Below are 18,772 nucleotides of genomic sequence, written 5' to 3' on the forward strand. Positions count from 1 at the left end.
CAGCTAACTTTGTAAGAGACTCAGGTGGAAGCTGTACTTCTTGTGACCTCACTTCAGATGTTTCAGAATGGCACTTCCATTATATTCTATTATTCACACAAGTCTTTAAAATCAGCCCAGGGCAATGATGAGAAGGAGCGGTGGTGTGCTAAGAAATGCTTAACGACGGGGTCTCTGGGAAAAATGTGTATGTATACATATGTAGACGCATTTCTGATACAAATGGTGTATAGCACACAATTTACAAATGGCACCGTCTTTCTTGTACAATTACATATGAATTGGCTCTCACAGAATGAAACAATTTGGGGGCAGCTTTTGTGTTGCATGGATGAATGAGTCTAGTTTCAATAATCGTATAGTTGATAATTTTGTTTTTTATATCAGAAAGTGAAACAAAGACTCGCCCCGCCCCAAACTTCACCTATTTGTCAACAACATGAATGACATTTTGCTGAATATTTTTTAGTTGCTGGAAGAACATGTCCTCAGGAGTTTGGGGGCGGGTTTTGGTGCAATTCACAGTGCGATGGCTAGAAACGCAATCCACCTTAAATTTGGGTTGTGTGATGAACTTTTCCCCATTACTGCCTGAAGTCTAGACATGGCACATTGTCTTGGTAAAGAGGCAGACAGACCCTGTGGTCTGTCTAAATATTTTAGACTCTGTGGTCAGAGAGGCAAAATTGAGGATTTTATGTAGGAACTTAAGTAACAGCTCTTCAAAGTGTTTAGCTCACAGCTCTATGGAAACAGGCAGCAGGCTGAATGTATCCGATGGGCAGTTGTTTGCGAACACCTGCTCTAAACAACCAATGAGGCGATAGAGCGAGCTTTCATGGGTAGTGTTTGCCACTATAGCGTAAATACCCTAACCATGGCCAGTTTCAAGGTGCCAGCCAGTGTGATATCTCAAAACAGGGTTGGAATGGCTGATAACATTGTATTGTATAATTGAAATTTGCTGAGAAAATAGATCTTAAGCATTCTCTCTCTCTCACACACACAAGGGGCAGAAAAGGTCATCGTCATGTTGTATACTTTAAATATACTACAATTTTACTTGTCACAAAAAAACAGATTTGGAAGAGATGTGCGGAAGCATTCCAATATGTATTATTTCTACTGGAGAGACACAATAGAGGTAAATATCCTCAAGAGCACAGATAGTAATAAATATAGTAAAATAATTAGGGAATGATGAGTTTTAAGAATTTATGATTTTTGTTTTTAATATAATTTAGTGTGACATTTGTGATTTCATTTTTAGGATAGCTGTGTTTAATTTGTGAAGGAGAGGTTTGCAAATTTCCTGAAACTTTTAGTTGTCTCTCACCAACCTGTGTGAGTCAGCTCCAGCACATCGCTGGGTTTCTGACCTCAGCTTTTGGTGTGAGGGGGTGCAGGCGCACGCAGGAAGGGGGGCGCTGAAGGTGGTCATCCTTGGAGATTTTTGGCCAAAGAAAAGTACTGCTTCTGGCATCCAAGGCTATGTCATTAATTCTCAGACTCTCTTTTATAAGTCAAGGAAGAGCAGAACCTTAGTTTATGATTTATAATTTACTTACCTTGTTTCAAGCAGTTTGGTCAATGGTATACTTCTGGCAGTTAATAATCTTGGCTTAGATTAAAAGTAGGTACAGCCACCCTGCAGCTGGAGACAACAGGTCCTTTATACAGAACTGAACAATATCGAATAACTAGTCTTTACAGTCTTCATTATTTGGACACAGTGCATCGCAGCCTTCCTCCACTCATCAGCTCCCTCACAGGGTGGAGACACAGGCTCTTGTCCTGGAAGCCCTGTCTCCCCTACTCTCTACTCTCTGCTCTTCAGCAGGACACACAGAGCTTGCTCTCTCCGGGGATGTGTCCTGAATGATCCCTTCCCTCCTGAGCTGTAACCATCACGGGCTGTACTAGCAACCTCTGGTAACATCTCTGGGCCACATCATGGAGTGTCCATTGTCACGTACTGCCCCGGTCTTTCCTTCCTTAGCAGGTTTGAACAGCTTCTCCCTTTTCCACCTGTCCATCTGCTCCCTTTCAGAAACCCTGCTCCATTTTTTCGCTGCCACTTCTGCTTGGGCGATGCCACACTTCCTTCTAGTAACTTTATAAGACATATTTACTATTAAAAAGCCAAATAAAAAGTCTCTCCATATGTCATCAAAATGGCTAAGGCTCTCCACTTAGATGCCATATTTCTGGTACCTGTGTCACCTTATATGGGGACCTCTCCTTCAGGTCCAAAACCATGTTTGGGGAAATGAGCATATTATCAAAATGCATTTTGAATGAATTCATGTATCCTTGCATTTATAAAAATTAAAATTTTGCATTTGTAAACTTTCAAAAGTAGTAAGAAGGCAATTCTGTTTTATTGAAATTTAGTAGGAGGAGGAAGTTGACCGTGTCCTTGAGAAGGAAATCAAGTTTCAGTGCCCACCTTTCTGGGAGATGAGCTCCACGATATCGCTATAGTTCACTACCTCTTCTGTTAGAGCCCTTTAGTTAATATTGGCATTGGGAAAGCTCCTACGTAGGCTTTGGTTCATCTCATTTTTATCATCCCCTGAAGATGACAAAGAAACCAGAAACCAGCCTATTAAGTTAATCCCTTCTCAACTTCAGCACTGCTAAAGGCATTAAAAATAGCATTTCAGAAACTATATCTGTGGCAATTTGAACCTTCTTCACAGTTCACCATCGAAGTCTCTTCTGCATCTTTGTGAGAAGGGAAACCCTCAGGACACAGCGATATGCTAGGATGGCTGCTCTTTCACTCTGTAAACACTTTTTTAAGTGTACTGTAATGTCATTTTGATGGCTTAATTTCTGGAAGGATTTGGCTAATTACATTTTTAGGAATGTGCTCAGACCATTTCTAGCTGCCTGGTGTTTCTTTTAATAGCAGCTGTTGCTTACCTTTTCTCTCATTTATTCTCTCTCTCTCTCTCCTGCTTTCAAAGTAAACATGCTAATTTGGAGACCTGACCTTGGTTTAAATTAGTTAGTCTGCAACGCTCCTGCGAATTACATGCAATATTTTCATAGTTAATGACTACACTGTATCAACTTGTCAGAGAAAAGCAGGCTGGGAAACGAAAGGAAAATTGTTCCCTTGACTTGTGACAGAAGAAACCTCTGCAAAAGAAAAAAAGTGCCTGTGCGATTGTGTTCACGTTCTCCTTCCCCATTGCTGTAGGTAAACGATGAACTGGTTCCCTAAGTAACAAGGACTCCTTTTCAGTACCCACTGAAAGGAAATCGTGAATTTATACCAAATAGCCAGTGGCAATTCAGAGAAGTAAGAAAACTTTCTAGAGCGGACATCTTTTTCGTTGTTCCTTAATCGACAGTGATTGCTAAGGTCCGCTGTACTGAGTCTGGTGGAGAGCAGCGGTTGTTACAGGTCGGTGGCGTCGCCTAGTGGTGGAAAAAGGGAAAGAGTTAAGATGCTAGACTGGAATTTGGGAATTGTCTTTTTTTTTAAATTCCTTCAACAGAATACTTTAATGCTCGTTGCACTTGTGGCATGATGCTAGAGTCAGTACCCTGAATAATTCAAAGAGTAAATATGATCATAGCCAACGTTCATTGAGTGTTTAGTATGTACCATACATTTTATTTTTATCTTCTTAGTGACCCTCCATGACTACTACCCTTTGACATGGGTCTATTATTACTTCTATCTTATAAATAAACTGTAAAGTACTCTTCCAAAAAAGGTAGATCACAGCATTAAGTGTCTGTGGCTATGTTTTGCCTTCAGACGAGTGCTTTCTTTCTCCATGATGCCATTGTGAAACCCAGTCTTCAGTTTCTTCACATGTGCCCAGGCCAAGCACACCTGTGGGAGACTCTCCGTTATTCTGGTCTTTAAGGTGCTTTCTCTTCATAACAAACCAAATAGTCACCTTGTACCTACCTGCCCACACAATGGGGCTCCCAACCTACTACAATCACTAACATCACCAGCTCAGCTTACAGCCCATCAGACTGGCCCGTGTGTTCTTGGTGCACCCGGGTTGAAGAGAACTTGAGTGCAAGCACTCAGGGGATCTATTTTAATCTACTGACTCATGTAGTCACTGCTCATCAAACATTTATGGAGTAGTTACAATGTGACAACATATGGATTCTATACTGCAGTGCGATGGATTCATCCCTCTGTAAGCTTAGGAATGATGGCAATTCTAATGGACTTTAAAAAGCCACAAAAATGGAGATCACATGGAGGGTTAGCAACAGGGGAGTGGGAGGAGAAGAAGGGGGAAGAAGGTACAGAGAATAAGTAGCATAGACAGTGGGGAGAAAATAGGCAGGGGAAGGCTAGAGTAGTGTGGGAAATGTAGAAGCTAAAGAACTTATGACACATGGACATGAACAAAAGAGGGGGAGTGAGAGGGAGGGAGTGTGCAGGGTGGAGAGGAATGAAGGGGGGGAAATGGGACAACTGTAATGGCATAATCAGCAAAATATGTTTTTTTTAAAAAGCCCACTCCAGAATACCAGGGTTTGTTGACTCGGTAGCTGTGGGGTGGGGCCTGAGAATTTATGTCTGTTAAGTTACCTGAGATAATGTTGCTGCTCTTCCAGAGACCACTCTTGGAGCGCCACTGGTTTAGAGCCATTCAACTCAGGTCCCCAATTTAGGTTATGTTTACACAGATACTGAGGAGGGAACTGGCACTCATTAAGTACCCACTATGTTCCCAGTACTATGGCAGGTACTTTATGTTAGTTATCTTTTAAAATCCTGACACTTCCCTTATGACATAGGCAGTTATTATATCTCTTTTATCGGTGACTAAAGTGAGCCTCAGAGAGTGATAATAAACGACCTCAGACCACAGAGGAGGCATTCTGTGGTCAAAAGCCAGGAGTATCTGATTTCCAAGTTCTTATTTTTTCCCCATTGTTCTGCAAGGTCTGTCTGAAAAAAGTCCAACCACTGCTAATATATTAAGACCAGTTTGCTTGACATCGATGTAACCTGGCAGCCAAGGAGAGTGGACTGGAATGCATATGTGTGAACAGTGATGACTTTACTGTACTAATCAGTGGGGGTGGTGGACACAGTTGAGTGAGCATGTGTTCTGTGTGGCTGTCACATTAAAATGACTCAGCAAGTAGAGTTGCAAATCTGCATCAGATTTTGTGTTAAGCTTGAATGTTTCTCTGAGGAAACTACTCAGATGATTTGGAAGGCCACAGCTATGGGCAACTGGTGATTGGCAGCTTCACCACAACACACCCGCTCAGGCATCCTGTCTCTTGCAGAGTTTTTTGGCAAAAGATCAAATCACCCAGGTGGCTAAGCCCCTCTACAGCCCAGATTCGGTGCCCAGTGACTTCTGGCTTTTCCCCAAACTAAAATCACCTTTGAAAGGGAAGAGATTTCAGACTGTCAATGAGATTCAGGAAAATACAATGCGGTGGCTGATGGCAACTGGGAGAACTGTGTGAGGTCCCACAGTGCCTACTTTGAGGGGAACTGAGGTGTCATTGTCCTATGTACAATCCTTGTATCTTCTTCAATTAATGTCTCTGTTTTTCGTATTTATGTGGCTGAATGCGTTCCAGACAGACCTTCTATGTTGGGTCTGGAAGAATAAGCTAATTGTTACCATTGATGATTACCTAAGCTGTATTTTTCTGGAACTGCCTTACTGAATAAGCTAGCTCTGGACATAGTTTGGGAGTTCTGGTGTGAGTTTCTCCTCTCTCGAGGAGAAAGCCTGTGTTTTAGTTAGCTATTGCTGTATAACCACACCAAAACTTAGTGGCTCCAAATGAACAATTTAGTATTTCTTAAGATTCTGCTGGTCTTGCCTGAGTCACTAACCTGCAGTCAGCTGATGGCTCTGCCAGTTAATCTGGAGTGGCCTCAGTCACACGGGTGGGGCCTCAACTAGGAAGGTTGGAATGGATGGCTGGGTGGCTGGCCCTCTTTCTCCATGTAGTCTTTCATCCCAGCCTTCTCCACTTGAGGGCAGAAGCCTTCCAAATGGGGGGAAGCAAGAACTTTGAGGGCTCTCAAGTCTCACAAGTTCATAGCACGTTCCATTAGGCAAACAAGTCACAAGGCCACCCAAGGAGTAAGGGAAGAGACCACCTCCAGATGGAAGGAAGTGGGAATACTTTGAGGCTATTTTTTAAAAGATTTTATTTATTTATTTTTAGAGAGAGGGAAAGGGAAGGAGAAAGAGAAGGAGAGAAGCATCAGTGTGTGGTTGCCTCTCATGCACCCCCACTGAGGACCTCGTCTGCACCCCAGGCGTGTTTCCTGACTGGGAATTGAGCCAAAGACCCTTTGGTTCACAGGCTGGCACTCCATCCACTGAACCATACCAGCCAGGGCAATCTGTGGCTATTTAAAATCCACCAGCACCTCCAAACAAGACTGTCTCTTTGTTATGTAGTTTCTTATGTATTTGTAACGTTTTTATGGTTTTAGTCATCTTGGATTTTATTCATATAAAGACCATCCTATTAAACATTCTTCAACCCATTACAAGAGTCCTGTTTCCACTGAGCACGGGGAGTGGACAGTGATGAAGTCGAGTTGTTCTTTTCGGCTGATCCAACTGATAAATCTTGCGTCCCGGGATGAGACCAGGCCTCCAGGGCTTTCATATTTTCCTGGCAGGCTTATAGGTCCCTAGAAACACAGAAGGATTTTCTGAACTATTTTTTAAATGTTTATAAAGATTTACTTTGAACTTGAAAGAATTCACATTAATAGGACATTCGAGAATGTAAAAGGATAGCTGGGTGAATGGGTTGAAATGTTCACCCTGTAGTTCTGAAAAGCATGGGCAGCCACTGCGTTGGTGTGAGCACAGGATATGCCGCAGTTTGCAGAACCGACAGAAATTTCACTTGGTCCTGATTCTGGAAAAGGTGCCAAGAGCTTAGCTGAACTCCTTGATGAGTCTGAATGTACTTCATAGGGACCTCTGTATCTCACAAGGGGACATTTAGGGCTAACAACTAGTCTTCCTACAGAATCAGAGCACAATACCAACAGCATCCGAAGGAGAAATTTGATAGATACTGCTGCTTACATGGTCACAAGAGGCCCCTTGGTAGTGGCTGGTTGACAATGGCTGGAACAAATGAAATGAAGATAATAGCTCTTTTAATGAAACAGTCAAGGTGACTGCTGCACCTTCTCTTTCAAGGTAACTCTTAATTTGGTGACTAAATGACAAAATTCTGTCTCAAATCAATGTGATCCTTTCTTGTTTGGGGAGGTGGTGGAGGTAACCTCATTAGTTTGTTCTTTCTCACAGGGCTGCCATACGATTTAAACCATCTGCTTGCATTAAACATTTCTTTTCCTCTGGGACTAAGCAACTTAGTGGCAAAAAGTAATGTTCTTATACTTCTGTACAGAAATGACAGCTGGATATATGGTTTTACACAGTAGACATGCACTTGTAAATGGTTAGATGTCATGTTAAAGTGCAATGTGTAAAATTTATACAAAAAATATTAATTCAAAAAGGAAATGTTCATTCGCAACTCTTAAGGAAGAGGAAACTGGAAAAGTTCATCCTTGTGTATAGTATAATATAACTTGGAAAATATCATAATATTTGTACCTCTCAAGGGAGCATATATTTACTTTTTAATTTTTGTAGTTCCTCTTTTTAAATTGAATTTTATTCTTTATTCAATTTATTGTAGTGACATTAATAACAATTATATAGGTTGCAGGCGTATCATCCTATCATCATCTGTATATTGTGCTGTGTGTTCACCGCCCCAAGTCCAGCCCCTTCCCATCATCAGTTACCCTGGTCTTACTCTCTCCTACCTCTGCCCACCCCTTTTTCTCTCTGGTAATCACCATCCCATTGTCTGTCTATGAGACAAAGTAGTATATTTTTTATGAGATAGTATCAGCACTGCTAGGAAACGACAGGCCATTCAATCAGAATAATTTGAGGAAGGTCCCATAGACAAGGTAACCTCCACTGCAAGGAGGAGGGTGCTGTCCCAGGAGTTACTGCCCTAAGCCTGAAAGGAAAGGAAGGGAGACGTGTCTAGAACTTTGACGGAGAAAGTTGAGGATTGAAGGCCACCCAGAGAGGAGCCTTGGGACAAGGAGTGGCCAAGTTCTAGGTGACACCCCCCCAAACTGGGGAAATATATCATCTGCCCTTACTCTCCTTCTTTCTTCCCAGCACCTGGTAGGGCTTCCCCACTGGCTGAAACCAAAGGTAACCAGAGGCTAGAAGAGGCTGTCAACGCTGGTGATAAAGCCATTGTGCTGTGGCAGAGAGCAGAGAGGGGGCAGAGGAGAGTGGCTCTGCAGGGACAGGAGGGAGACAACCTCAGAGGGATGTTGAATGAGAGGTTCTGCTGAAGCACCCTCCCAAAGCCATGTGTGAGAGCACAGTACAGAATCTTCCAAAGAAGTAGACGAGTTCTGGTTATACTGCTTTTAAGGTTCTCACCATTTAGAGGGAGTAAAAGGATAAAAATTGGCAATAGAAAAGAGGAGACTTTTTAAGAAATGTGCATCTGTGTGATTAAGAGCGAGGGGGCATCCATCCCTCACGCTGAGCTGGGCAATGGGTCTGAAAGTCCCACTCAGAGGGGCTTCTGTGCCCCTTCTGGTTTGGGAACACAGTGTACTTGTTTCATTCCTGCCTAGAAACTCTAAAGAAGTGTGTTGACCGACTGTGTGGACAGTGGGAGCACAGAGCATGTGGCTGCGTGGAGTAGCCTTCACCCCCCCAAAATTGTCAAGAGTAGTGGATGCCGGAAGGAACATTTATGCTAAACTGGATCTGGCCATGTGCAAGGCAGAGTCAGTGTGCATTTTTCATGCCAAGAGGACTGACTTGCAATGAAAACAAAGCAGGTCTCAGCTGAGAGAAGCTGGAGGCACAGCCAGCTTCCTTGAGGCTGGGGAAGTGAGGAATTGGAATGGATTTCCATTGTCCAGGAGCACAGGGAGGAAAGCAAATGGGAGGTCCAGCAGATTCATGCAGAACTTGTGAAAGTATCCCACCTTTGGAGAGCAAAGGGCTCCAATAGAATTCGGGTACTTCAGAAAGTAACAGTAAAGGAACAGCTTTACCCTGACCTCATCTTAGTTCCCTATGCTCCAACCCCACAGGGGTCAAGAATTAGAATCAGCAAGATGAATGAGGAGCAGAAGGACAGCCGGGCAAAGAATTAAGAGAAGAACACACTTCCTGCCTCCACTGCTAGGGGAGGGTAGAATCTTAATTCTATAACAGAATGCAATTTTGACTCCTAATTGAGACTACAACTTGTGAATGGAAATGCTGAGAAGCTTTGTTACCCAAGGGTATCCAGAAAAATCGTGGAGTTTGCCTGGGTTTTTACATGGAATCAAGGCAAGACTTAGCCCCAAGGCATGATCCCACAACTGCTTTTTTTGGGTCCTGCCTGCCTGTTCTGTATACACCTATATCTGTATATATATCTACAGAGAAATGAGTTACTATTTCCTCTTGAAAAAGGACGGTGGTCTTGTCCCTTTCCCCATTCCACGGATTCCTCCCGGCCATGGGTTTGTTTCTCTGGGAATCCTTTCTTCTTAAAAACCTTCTTGACGTGAACTACGGGAGAACCTATTGGAGGTAAGATGAAGAAAGCACAAAAGGAGGGAGCGAACACTGTGTTGTTGCCTGTGTTTCCATCTCCTAAGGACATCCCTGTGCCTATAGCATTCTGCTTTTGCAAACCTGAAGTGAGGTGGGCTGAAACTGAGACATACTGGACAGGAAAGTGTCAGCGGCAGTGTGAATATTAAAAGCTGATTGGTCCTGGACCAAGTTTTGTGGCATGTTTTAAGCACCTTATATAAAGAGACCAAAAAAAAAAGCTTTCTTCTTTGAAAAAGCAAGAAAGACTATTAGAACTTTCTAATTATAGAAAGACTATTAGAACTTTCTAATTATATATATATATATATATATATACATATATATCAACAAATTTAAAGTACACTAAGCTTTCTTTATTGTATTTAATTAAGCTTTATTTACAAAATTGAATTTTTGATATTCACCCATTGTTTGACATCAGTTTTTTTTCTTTGCAGACTTGCTTCCTTTTGATATTTATGTATGTGTCAGGCACCAAGATGGTACATGAATTTGTTTTTTGTTGCCAGAGAAGCAAGTAAACATGTTAACATTTAATCTCCCAGTAATGGAATCAGAAACAAAAAAATCTCAGCAACTTACAATGCTGTTCAGAGATATTTTTCCGCTGCCTGTTGTGAGAAGTTAGGGTATGTGAAATAAATGATGTATGGAGCTGTAGGAATGCAACTTTTCCAAACTACCTTATGTCTAAGGAACATTAAACATAGGGTTCTCGTTTAGCAAATAAATAACCATTCATTTCAATGGCTGCATAGTCTGGACTTTCGTGCATATTTTTGCAAAGATAAGGAGAGGCCATTAGGGATTTAATATAAAATAAATCGCCAAGGGGTCTTCTTGTAGTCCTAGTCTTTCTGCCACATGGTGTGTTACTAATGTGCATAAATGGGCTTAAATGAATTTGTTATCTGGATTACATTTGCAGTATGTATATATTTATATATTATTTTTTAATTGTGTTTAAAAATAAAACATTAAATACATCGTTTTGGAGAGATGAAAACGTAGAATACGTAAATCAATCAGCTTCAATTAGTATTAAAAATGTCAGTATATTAGATTTGCCTGTGGGTGTATTTACCCCACAGAGTTGAATATATTTTAGTTTTGTCATCTGTGAGGTAGTCATATGGTTAATTTGTCACCTTAGAAGAACAGAGTTACAGTCCAAGCTCGATTAATGACATAACGCGTGTGCGCCATGGAAAGTCCACGTCTTGGTTGCTTTATTGATGCCCTAGGTCAGATTCTGAATGTCTGAATCTCAACACAGTGCTGATGGCTCCAACCGATGAAGGAGCTTTGCTACTTGACTCTCTTCTCAAGTTGCTCTTACCATGTGCACAGTGCAGGAAGTAACAGGAAACGTGCTGGGTCATGTTGAATGATTTGATAATACTCATTACTGCAGCCACAAGGTAGTTGCTGTGAAAGTTTACCTTGAAAGTTTCTTTTCTGTTTGCTTTTTTACCATAAGTGAAAATAGTGGTTTTTAAAATGATAGATAGAAATTAATAAATTATGATCTGGTAAAATTTTAAAGATAGATACGATCTTCTTTAGATTAGATCTGAATGGTTCCAAATGGTTTTGATAGTGTTTTAAAATATAGTTAATCATCTCACAGGAATAGTTTTGACGTTTGCCTCATAGGAATAGTTCTTATTAAAGACATTTTAAGGAATTAGTTACTCAATGATGTCAATTCAGTTACTTTCTATTACTTTTCATTAATAACCCACTAAGTGATGTTAAATTGTTATGTACGAGCTAGATTTTTAATACCTATTTTATCTTTCAGACATAGACTGCAGCATAAATATATTCTAATATTCTTCTAATCAATTTACATTTGAGGCTCCCATTTTCAAAGAGAGTAAAAACCTTCTAAATTAAATGAAGCCAGTATTTCCCTTTTAAGCAGTCTTTTTTTTTAGCAGTCTTAATGCAATAGTATCACATGTAGAAATATCATTCAGGTAAAATATTCATTAACTATTAGACCTCGGTTAATAGCTTTTGCTCCTATTTGCTTCTGAGCACAAATGAAATCACTGTTTCATAAGCTAATGCAAGGGGAAAAGCGGTTGGTGAGCACGTGTGTGTAACCTTTGCATTTGACTGGGAAGGAAAATACTCCTTATTTTGACTTCTCTGAATTTGACCAATTTATCATTTGCGGGTTGTTATTCTTGCTTTTATCACTGCTTTACTGAAGATGTTTATGGGGCCTGGGCTTTAACAGCAGGAGGTATTTTTTGAAAAATGTTAAGTGTAGAATGTATCTTGTAACTTATTTATATGTTACTTGGTGTTTGTATCCACTCTTTGGTAATGTCCGCACACAATCCAACAATTATGAGTAATCTTACACAGATGAAAGTCATCCTGGATGTTTTATCGATCCGAGTGCACACACAGGGGGCTGAGGCTCACTGCAGAGGTGAGTTCCCCGTCCAGGGTCCTCCCTCCCCAGAGCACTGTCTGAAGCACAATGTGTTCAATCGCACAGATATTAGCAGTGCATCGCCAAATCACACAGCAGCACTTTGGGGGTGCAATTAAAGGGAAAAAAGAGGAATTGGAAGACTAATATGGATGTTTTAAATTCAAAATAAGGCCCGCAAATGACAGTAAAAAAAATTGCCTTGTTTGCATTTTGCTTTACTATTTCCAAATAAATGATCCATCACATCTCTGATAGAAAGAAAAGAAGAAAGAGAGAAAAAGAGAAAGAAAGAAAGAAAGAAAGAAAGAAAGAAAGAAAGAAAGAAAGAAAGAAAAGGAAGGAAGGAAGGAAGGAAGGAAGGAAGAAAGAAGAAAGAAAGAAAGAAAGAAAGAAAGAAAGAAAGAAAGAAAGAAAGAAAGAAAGAAAGAAAGAAAGAAAGAAAGAAAGAAAGAACGAGCTGGGATCCTAATCCCCAAATCTTTGACCTCTCCACTGTTGCTACTGCACCTTCCAACTCAGTACCTGCCACACATAGAGGACATTTCAGGACCACGGGCACTCCGGAAGTTGTTCTTGCCTCTTTTGTGGTCAGTGAACTCTTTTCAATACAATTTTTGTCACGTTTAAGTATTAATGAATTATAATCTATACTAAGCAAGTTAGTATTGATTTTGCCATAGTTGCTACTAATCAAAACAGAGATTTGGGCACCTATAAAGAGAATCCAGAGGTCACACAGTTCTGTTTGCCCCTCTGGTTGGGGCAGGACTTTTACTGCCTTGACCGCTCGGCTTAATGTACTCGTGAGTCAAAGTTCTTTAACTTTCGGATACACACATGCTTTTTCTCAGGGTCCTGTCTGCATCTTGCTCAAAGTCTCCCAGCATCTAAGCTTTCTTCCTCCCCTTTCTGATTTTTTTCCACTTCCCTCAGTTAGAGTCTGCCGAGTCTAGGTCTGGTTCTTTGTCTAGTCCTCCAAATCTGTCATTTGTTCCTTGAGACCTTTCTCCCCAGCCATCAGCAATGCATGTCCCACAATCTAGCTCCTATGAGACCAAAACTATGCTTGCTAGGTATGATTACATTCCAAATTGCACTCTAGAAAGTTAAATGAAGTACCGGGGATGAAAGCACACTGTTTATTATACTACAATTCTATCACATACTGCACACCCTACTTGTTATGGAGGTACTGGAGGACGAAGACTATATGGGGCAGGCCTTGCCTTCATTTGGCTCTGGCGACAATGCCATAGACTAAGGTGTATTCAGGGCCACCAAGGGGAGCTGAGTTTCCTCTGCTCAGGCTCACTGGCCACTCTGCAGTAATGAGTTTTACAAGCCACAAAATGAAGGGAAGAAACGATGACTGCCAAGGTCAATTTAACTCCAAATATCAGTTATAAATATTGCTTAATTGAAGGTAAGAGTGAAGAAAGAGGTAAGAGTGAAGACAGGGGTAAGAGTGAGAAGAAAAGAGGTTTAAAGGAGGGCCTGTTCCTGTACTTCAGCCTTCCCGTGTGTTCTGTTGACTCCTCATGAAGGATGATCCTGGGAGATCCTTTTTTCAATCCTATTTTGCATCTAAAGAAATAGAGGCTTGTGAAGGTTGAGCGATGTCTCACACTGAAGTGAGTGACTGAGCCAGGAGCCAAACACAGCTTTTGGAAAGCAGAAAACGGATACTGAAAGGGAACGTGTCCAACCGAGCAGTTCTGTGGTCCTGCTTGTGAAGCCGCCCCAGTCTTCTCCGTTAGCAAATGTAGTCTCCTTGTGAGGCAGAAGGACAGCACTTCCGATTTCCTTCCCGAATTCATGTAGAGTGACAACTAAAGCAAAAAGTAAAAAATAAAAGGCATTTTGTGTCAGAAATAAGAACGAAGAATTTCTAGATCTGAGAAAGAATTTCTAGATCTAGATCTTGAATTCGTGGTTCTCTAAATATATGTTCTAACAGAGTTTAACAGTCTCCTTCATAGCCATGCATTCTATTATACTTCACAATAACAAATAAGAGAAAAGAAAAATCATTTTTAAACTTGAACTCCAAATAATAACAGAACCTACTGTTCTTGACTTCTGAAAGTTTGCTCATTAACTACCTTTCATTGTACTTGGAAACCTCACTGGATTTCTACCCATGCTGTTTCTTGAGTGCTTGCTGGATATGATTACACTCCAAACAAACTGAACAGAATTAATTCAAGAGTAAAACCCTTTCTCTTTGTGTATCTCAATCTGAAATTTGCCATCTGGGAAGCTCAGCCTCATTTTCACAGCAGGCCTAATTTATGGCAAACACACACCCACACTCAGTGACCATGGAAAAACACAGCCTTTCTCCCACTTATTTTGAAAAGATGTACTGTCCACTTCTTTCTTTGCTTTTCCTGTACTGGCTCTAATTTAATGAAATGGAGATTTCCTGGCAATAGGGGTTGGAAGTAGGTTGCCTGGTGGGTACAAGAAGACTATCAATGACATCAAATCACTATCTAGAGACACGAACAGAGTCAGGGAGTTTTATCATGTCCTGCTTCTTGGATCTGAGCATCCAGATGTTAGAAGTAAGTGGTGAAATGTTCTGATGTTTTAGTGGCATGAATATTCCTCACTGCAACTCCAGGTTCACTGCAACCAGACCCTCTGCAGTGTTCTCTAGTTGACTTATCACTAATTTATCTCAATTATTTCAATAAAACAGGCCCAGAACTAGGCATGATAATTGCTGAGACACAAAGGCATGGCCTCCTTCAAGTTGCTCCCAGAACACAGACAAGATTTTAGAAAATCACCATAAAGTTGAGGACTTACCGGACTATGAGCAGTGTCATCCTGGAGGGACCAGGTCAAATTATGGAAAAAAAGAAGCTTTCAACTTCTGGAAGAAGGACTCCTTATTAGTTCCTCTCTCCAGCCTGCCTTTTACGGGCCCATCTGGAAGTGCCATGCGGCCGTTTCCCAAGGAAATTCGTCTTAACTAACAAACATCCCCATCCTTGCTGCCCTTGCTTTTGGCCTCCTGTTCATGCATGTCATGTAGATGCTACTCCTTGTAAAGATGGGGTCGCACGTTGATCTTATCTTATTATTTATCAGGGGCCCTCCCAGCAGGACCCCTGCCCAGCCCTTCCTTTCCCGGTACAGCATTAGGCAGCACAGAGATGCATATTGAAAATCTGTGGACAGTCCTCCTTAGTTGTTAATCCTTTGGGGCTTCCAGGAAATTAGAGGACAGGGAAAAGCAGAATTTTACTCACCCCCCCCCCCTTGGTGATGTTGGTGGGGAGTGGAGGGCTGGGGACGATGATCTCACAGCCCTGAGCATGTGGGAAACCTCATGGGGATGCTTGGTGATCCTGCTGAATATGTTTCTACCTTGCTCCCGAGTAGACTCCAAGTGGAGGGCCTTCTAGAGATACTGCATATCCCAGTAATCTTTTCTGTTTTGAATGTTGCTGTTGATTCACCAAGTTCCATTTGCAAAAAGGAATCTCCACATTGGAATTCCCTAGAGCAGCAACTTGTATTTGGAAAAAGAACACGATTCCCTGAAACTGTGGGAAGACCACTGGGTGGGAGGTCTGAAGTCTGGGCATTGAGTCCTGGCTCCACCCCTGGTTAGTGCTGTGACCTCCAGCAAATCAAAACATCTCTGAACCACATTTNACGATGATCTCACAGCCCTGAGCATGTGGGTAACCTCATGGGGATGCTTGGTGATCCTACTGAATATGTTTCTACCTTGCTCCCGAGTAGACTCCAAGTGGAGGGCCTTCTAGAGATACTGCATATCCCAGTGATCCCTTCTGTTTTGAATGTTGCTGTTGATTCACCAAGTTCCATTTGCAAAAAGGAATCTCCACATTGGAATTCCCTAGAGCAGCAACTTGTATTTGGAAAAAGAACACGATTCCCTGAAACTGTGGGAAGACCACTGGGTGGGAGGTCTGAAGTCTGGGCATTGAGTCCTGGCTCCACCCCTGGTTAGTGCTGTGACCTCCAGCAAATCAAAACATCTCTGAACCACATTTCTGGAAGTGATAGTGATTGCGCTGGCTACATCAAAGAGGTGTGAGGTTTGATGGGGCAATCGATGTAAAGGCCCTTACCAAAAGCACTGCCAATCAGTTCCATCAGCTGCAATAGACTAGATGGCTTATAGACAACAGAAATTTATTTCTCACAGTTCTACTGGCTAGGAAGTCCAAGGTCAAGGTTCGGTGTCACATGAAGGCCTACTTCCTAGTTCATAGACAACTACCTTCCTGTCCTGTCCTTACTTGGCAAAATAGGGCAAGGAAACTCTCTGGGATCTCTTTATAAGGGCACTAATCCCATTTATGGGCACTCTACCTCCATGAACCAATCCCCTCCCAAAAGCCCCACCTCTGAATACCATCATGGTCAGGATTAGATTTCAACACAAAAATTGGGGTATGTGGCACAAGTATTTTGTCTATAGAAACCACCAAATGAAGAGATTATTTGGAAGATGAAATTTCTTAATTTTTATGTTGGCCCAAAATAATAATACACCTGGAGAAGGTTTGTCTTGAAGCTGTGCATTCAAAGCATTTTTTCACAGAAATGTAAAAAGATTGATTATCTGTCTGAAAATATGAGGATGGAAGATGAAGGAAATCATGAGAAAGCCTCAAGCTCCACTAAGCCCTTCCCTGGCCCTTTCCCAGGACAGAAGGGCTCTCAGGAGTTTGTAGTTGCTCTCCAGCAGTGAGGCACAATCAGGACAACTCCCTTACTGCATCTTTTTTTAAAAAAGATTTTATTTATTTATTTATCTTTGGAGGGGAAGGAGAGAGGGAGAGAAATATCAATGTATGGTTGCCTTTCGTGAGTCCCCTGCTGGGAACTGGCCTGCAGGGAACCAGCCTGCAACCCAAGCATGTGCCCTAACTGGGAATCGAACTGCAATCCTCTTGTTAACAGGCCTGTGCTCAATCCACTGAGCTACACCAGCCAGGTCCCTTACTGCATCTTAAAGCTTCCACACACATCTTTTCCTGAGATGCCAAACGACAAAACAGAGACTTAGATTTGGGGCTGGATTCATTGAACAAGATAAAGCAGACTCGTCTGTGTGCCAACTATTACCAAGAAATTACTAGTTCCCCTGTACTTGCAACTCTGAGGTTTGCTCTCTTCTCATTAGAAAATTTGTGATTCCTACAATTTCCAATCACCAGATATAGCCTCACTCAGGTCGTCATCATCTTCCGATTGGAACAGTCATAATAACATCCTGCAAGTGCTTGAAGTGGGGCGAGCGCCACGCTCAGTGCTTTCTGTGTGTTTGTTGAACACCCACAGTCTCTCAGTACTCATCATCATTGCCATCAACATCCCATTTTACAAATGGGAAAGATTGAGTTTCCCCCAAAGGACACATGTCTAAGTAGAGAAGCTTGGCAACCCAGGAATTCTGGCTCTGAAAACCAAGCATTTAATCCCTCAGGAATTTTTATAAAGGAGAAGTGAGTGGTGTTTGAGTTTAAGGTTCAGTATAATCATTATCAACAGGATTAATAAGATGTTTTAAACATTTTTTGAAATAATGCATTTACCTGTGTTAACTCCATCCATCGTAAGAGAAGTGTCTCTTTTGACTAGAATAGGTAGGTCTGGCTAGTGAGTCAACATCGGTTGTTTCATGCTGTTTTGACTCCTATGCCTTCAATAAAACTAAGGAAATGGTTGCTTAGGAAATGCCATGTCTTTAGGAGACAAACATCTTTCAAAGAAAGAAGTTCTGTGAGGTCTGAGACTCTCATGGTCTACTGCACAAATATAAAATCAGGTGAAGGCACAAAGGACTTCAGTTGGTGGTGATGACTCCAGAAGCCAGGGGCTCTTGAGAAGAATCGTGATGGATGAAGAAAAGCCAGGTGGAAAAAAAGGTGTCCTAGACAGAAAATGTTTCAAGGCCATGTGCGAAAAAGAAAGCATGATGACTGGCAAGAGTCTGGCTGTTGCTATGGACTAGGAGGAGCAGAAAGGTGCAGGCAGGGATGAACAGGGAAGGAGAGACTGGGATGTGGAGGGGCTTGAGCACCATGTTATCAGAGGCTGCTTTCTCCCAGGGGCACTGGGAGATGGGACTGGAGCTGACGACATTGAAAGCACTGTGGAGGCCGTTGCCATACATAGGCCAGGATGGAACTGCTGAAAGTCTGAAGCAAGCAGTGTATTTGGCTATGGAGGAAAAGGGGTGAGAGTGTGAGCTGGATCAGATTTTCTACCTGAAGACAGACAGCAATGAACAGAAATTTGTAAGACAGGAAAGTGAAATGTATACAATAAACATAAGAAACATGGCAAATGATCAATTTTTTAAAAGTCAGCAATAAGGATAATTCTATACTAAACTGAATAAATTGATAACTTAGAATAAAATCACAATAAGTAAGTAATATAACAATATAATCTAATAATAAAGAGTAAAAAATACTTTGGGGATAAGAGACTAAGAAAATCTGTAACAAAGAATTAAGGTGATATAGTATCCCAAAACACTGTAAGAAAATGTAGTTAAAGGTAGGCTTTTGGAAAAAAGGAATTTTCAATAAATTTTAAAAATCAGTAAAGCACATAAAGAAAAAAGTGACTTCCTAATTGGAATTCTCAGATGTAGGGAACTCTGTGA

General features: G+C 41.5%; 1 protein-coding gene and 1 long non-coding RNA gene across 2 annotated transcripts in view; both read left to right on the forward strand.

The window, feature by feature from the left end:
- Positions 1–18,772, forward strand: part of PRUNE2 (prune homolog 2 with BCH domain) — a 248,705-nt gene that overhangs the window by 86,946 nt on the left and 142,987 nt on the right. The gene's annotated exons all lie outside the window — the stretch shown is intronic.
- LOC118976049 (uncharacterized) lies at positions 178–6,946 on the forward strand. Its single transcript, XR_005064190.1, has 3 exons — positions 178–187; positions 1,661–1,667; positions 6,864–6,946. It is a non-coding gene; the product is annotated as an uncharacterized LOC118976049 (long non-coding RNA).

Source organism: Sturnira hondurensis, unplaced genomic scaffold, assembly GCF_014824575.4.
Source record: "Sturnira hondurensis isolate 20B ecotype Veracruz unplaced genomic scaffold, ASM1482457v3 Scaffold0020642, whole genome shotgun sequence".
In the NCBI taxonomy this organism is placed as follows: Eukaryota; Metazoa; Chordata; class Mammalia; order Chiroptera; family Phyllostomidae; genus Sturnira; species Sturnira hondurensis.